Here is a 5,073-nt window from a genome sequence, read left to right as displayed (position 1 = left end):
GAGATGTGCAACCGCCACAGGTGACACTGAGCCCTAAGTTTCGGTTTCATGCTTAGAATGAGAGGCCAAGGTCAATATTCATATGTATTTCGGGCTATAAAATCTCAACGGCTGTCGAGCGACTTAAAGTCATGCCTGACACTTTCAGTCAATCCTCGCCTGTAGGTGTGGGTCCCAGTATCCACTCGTTAGCATCACCAATGTCCGAGTACAGCCTTATTGAGTGATGGGGTAAGGAGCATTCGTACCTTTTGCACCCCTTCTTAATCGCCAATTCACTTTCTTCAATTTAAACCTCAAAATACAGAAACAAGTGGGCATCATACAAATACACATATCACAAAATTGAATTTAATTCCCAACATAAAAATACAAAACAATGTAACTTTAGTTTTAATGAGAAGGTTGTAGCTTTTCAAGATTTGATTTTTATTTCTAAACGATATTGCACTCTCACATATTGCTTTGCCTTTTTTGCTCGTAATGCCTGCTATTTTTATGTTGGCCACACCCCTGATTTGTTGTAGACTGTGGGGACCATGGGGCGAAACGTTAGGTTGGCGCTGCTTAATTAGGGGTGGATCCTAGGCTACTGCATAGAAGGATTGCACACATACACACACAAGTGCCGTGCCACTCCTGCCCTTTTATTTATAGCCTTCTGGCCACGCCTGGCCAGAAGGTGATACAATTGGTGGTAGTGCTTCCGGGGCTCAAGGGAGACCCTCGGAGCACTAGAGCGCTACATCCCTTCCCAACTTGGAATTTTGAAAAATTATAAATGAAATGTTCAACAAGCAAAGTACGCTAGTCTTTGGCTTGGCCTGGGGTTTGGCCTGAGGTTATATCGCCACTTGCCTCTGGTGGGTGTGGATTCCTGAGGGTATCCCGGTGAGATCGGAACTGCTGCGTCCGGTGCAGCTATAGGTGAAGGTGTACTTGTTTCTTCCGTTCCTCCTCCATCTTCCCTTGCTGCAGATTCTTCCTGGATGGTCAGTTGTTCTCGAGTCGGTGGTATTTGTTTGAACCACAATATGTTTCGGGTTACCTCCTCTCCATTCCGGCTGGCTGTTATTGCTGTGCCTCTTGTCTCTTTGATGGTCCAGGGTTCTGGTTCGAACGGCGTTCGGAACTTTCCTCCTGGTCTACTGGTCCGGATCAACACAGTTTCTCCTGGATGCAGGATTCTTGACTGAGCTCTTCGTTGGTGACTTGCCTTCTCGTTTGTCCTTTTCCTTCTCTCCTGAGTATTGGCTGGTGAGTATGGCGCTGGAGTCCAGTTGTCTGCCATGGGGAGTAGGTCTCTTCTCGGTCCGGCTAGCATCAGCGCCCATGGTGATCGTTGGGTGGGGTGCTCCTGTACTCTCTTAGAAAGAGCTGTAGCGCATCTTCTGGGTCGCTCCCTTCCGAGGTGGCTATTCGCAGAGTTTTGTTTATTGTTCTCATGAATCTTTCCACCTCGCCATTTGCCTGAGGCCACTGAGGTGTGATTCTGTGGTGTTTTATGCCCAGATTGTGTAGAAATTCTTTGAAATCGCTCCCCTGGAACGGGGGTCCATTATCTGTCTTGATGACGAGCGGGACTCCGAACATGGCGAATGATTTGCTGAGGATGGGGCGAATGTTTGCAAAGCTGGTGGACGCCGCTAGGTCTACGATGGGATATTTTGTGTAGCTGTCGATTAATACTACGGTGATTCTCCCATCTGGGAAGCTCCCGAAGTCTAGACTGAGCCATGACCATAGGGATGGAGCAGGGTCCTCTGTAATCACTGGGGCTGGAGCGTCGGGACTGCTGGTTATCTGGCATGCTCGACATTGCCGTACTACTGCATCAACGCTTTCTTCCAGGTTGGGGAACCAAACTTTCTCGCGCATCCGGGCCTTCATCCTGCGGGTGCCCTGGTGTCCTTCATGAGCCAATATTGTCGCTCTTTCTTGCAATGTCTTTGGGATTACTACCCGGGACCCTCTGAGTATCAGCCCCTTGCTTGCACAGCTTAAGTCGTTATGTACTCTCCAAAATTGGGTCAGGCGTGCTCTGTCCGCCTCGTTCCAGCCACTGACATTCCTTAGGAAGTTTTCCCACAAGCCGGATTGTAGGGCTTCCTTCACGCGTTGGATGACTGCATCGTTCTCATACTGAGAGATAATGGTCTCTGCTGTGAGGGCTCGGGGGCATGACCCGGTCGACAGCATGTTCACGAATGCTTGAGTCTGAATCTCTTGTTCAGTTGCGTGATGTCCTTCTAGAGCGGGGTGGCGAGAGAGAAAGTCCGCTGGGTTTCTCGCTCCTGGGCGGTAAAATAGGTCCATTTGATACTGTTGTACTTGGATTGCCCATCGCTCTATTCTCGGTGGGGGGTGAGGAGCTGTGCCTCTGAATAGAGGTATTAGCGTCTGGTGGTCCGTCACCATTCTGAAGGGATGTCCAGATAAGTAAAGGTGAAAGTGAGTACAGGCCCATTTTACTGCCAGGGCTTCTCTTTCGATTTGCGAATATCTTGACTCTGTCGCTGTCAGTGCCTTGCTTGCAAATGCTAGAGGCGTCCATACTGCTGGTTCTGTTTCCTGTGAGATCAGGGCTCCTAGGCCTACTGGACTAGCATCTACTAGTATTTCTGTGGGTTTGGCAGTTTTGAAATACGCCATGGTGGTGCTGTCTAGTAGGGCCGTCTTGATCTGGTGGAAGGCTTTGTCTTCGGCCTCTGTCCATTTCCATGAGTTCTCCTTCTTAGTCAGGCTCCTTAATGGTTCTGCAATGGTGGCTAGATTGGGGATAAATCTTGCACAGTATTGTGCCATCCCTAAGAAGCTCCGTACTTCTGATGCGGTGGTGGGTGCAGGGGCCCTCTTGATGGCGTGTGATTTGCGTGGGTCCACTTTAACTCCTTCTGAATCAAACACGTAGCCAAAGAACTCAATGAATTTTTTAAAGAATTGGCACTTTTCTTTATGCAGCGTTACGCCATACTGCGCCAGTCGCTGCAGTGTCGCCTTCAATCTGTGATGGTGTTCTTCACTTGTCTTGGCGTGGATTAAAATGTCGTCGCTGACATTTATTACCCCATGGAGCCCAGATAAGATCTCCTTGATGGTGTTCTGAAAGATTTCGGCAGCGGAAGAGATTCCGAAGTTTAGCCTTTTGTATCTTCTCAACCCTAGGTGTGTTGAGAAAGTCGTTATATAGCGGCTCTCTTCCGCTAGCCTCAGCAGATGGTATCCTGCGTTGAGGTCTAGCTTGGAGAACCATTGGGCTCCGTTCAAATCTGTCAAGATGTCGTCTACAGTGGGCGTGAGGTGTCGTTCCCGTCGTATGGCCTTGTTGGGGATCCTCATATCTATGCATATTCTGATTTTTCCAGGTTGACGTGGTTTCTCTGCTATCACCATGGGGGATACCCATGGCGTCGGTCCAGACACCTTCTCAATCACCCCTTGTGCTTCTAACTGGTTCAGTTCTTTCTCTACAGCTGTGCGAAGGTGAAACGGAATTCTCCGATGTCTCAGTGCCACTGGTTGTATGGCGGGGTCTATGTGTAGCTTGGTGGGTGGACGTCTGATGGTTCCAAGGCCTTTAAACAACGAGGGGAATATTTGTAGTATGTCTTCTGTCTGGAGCGCATTTACTGCGTCCGCAAAAGCAATAAGGCGTAGATCTTCTGCCGTGTTGCTTCCCACTTGTAGGTCTGCCTCCTTGTCTATCACATGAAATGTCGTCATTACCTCTTGGTCTTCCGCTTTGACCTGTACCAACATCTTCTCTCGCAACGGGAGTGGCTCTTGGCTGCCATAGGTGAGGATTCAGGCCTTGGATGGAACTAGTTTGGGTCTTGGTTTCAGGGACTTGTAGTGTTGGATGCCCATTACATTCACTGTGGCGCCCGTGTCGATGACTCTAACTGGTGACCCATCGATTTGTATCTGACACTTCGGTTGCGGTCTTCGTCTTTTCTTCAGCTCACTGACAAATGACACATAGTAACATTCATCATCCTCTTCGGTGGATGACTCGTCGAATCGTGGCTGCGGCTGTCGCTATGTTTTGGTCGAGCTTGATGGCGCGGCGTCATCTAGTGACAGTTGTTTTATTGCTCCGGTGGCCGTCTTCTTCCCTGAGAAGCTTAGTCCGCGAAAACCTCCTCTGCATACACTCGCGAAGTGGTTGGGCACTCCGCATTTTGAACATGTCTTTCCACGTGCTGGGCAGCCATCTTGATTATGCTCCTCCCTGTCACAATACCCGCATGGCGCTCGGCGCTGCGTTCTGGTCGGCCATCTTCCTCTGCCTCCTCGGCCAAGGGTGCGAGCTGCGTCTACCCTTTCTGTCTTTATCGTTGTTCCTGCATCCGAGCGTGGATTTAGGGCTGCTTCCATCGCAGTTGCGCGGGCATCTGATAGCTCATGTGATCTGGCGAGGATTAGTATTTCTTCTAGGGATATTCGGGGTTGTCTCAGAATTAAAGTTCTTAGGTGTTTGTTGCGACACCCTTGAATGAGTTGCGCTGTTACTTCTTTCTTCTCGTCGTCTTCTGTGCACGTGCTTATGAGATCCCTCAGGCGTGCGTGGAACGCGTCCATTGTTTCTCCTTCCCTTTGTTTGGGTTGCCGGAATTTGAATCTCTCATAGTGGGGGTTCAATTGGGGATCAAAAGGGGCATTCAGCGCGGTGACTGCTGCGTCATAGTCTGTGTCGGCCCCGGTATTTGGTAGGTGTTTAAAGAGCTTATAAAGTTCTGTGCCGCCAAAATGCAATAGTAGTGACCTCTTCACCTCATTGTCTTTTTCTCTGGTGGCGGTAAAATAGTTGTTGAGTTGCCCTAACCACACTGCCCACCGTGGTGCTGCTGTGCCCGGGTCGATTAACTCACTGAAAGGTGGCAGGATTGTATCTGTGAATGTGCTGATGGTATTGGAGGCTGAGCTACGGGGACTACTGCTTGGGCTGGGGGCCCTGCTTGTTGCGCTGGAGCTGCTGCTTGTGGTGCTCCCCCTGTTGCCCCTCCTTGGGGTAGAGACATGTTTGGGCCTGGTGCTGGCGTGTTCTGTCTTTTCTTTTCTCTCCTTTCCTGC

This window comes from Lissotriton helveticus, chromosome 3_1 (assembly GCF_964261635.1).
Source record: "Lissotriton helveticus chromosome 3_1, aLisHel1.1, whole genome shotgun sequence".
NCBI lineage: Eukaryota > Metazoa > Chordata > Amphibia > Caudata > Salamandridae > Lissotriton > Lissotriton helveticus.
The sequence above is the reverse complement of the archived record's forward strand: the minus strand, read 5'-3'. Positions refer to the sequence as shown.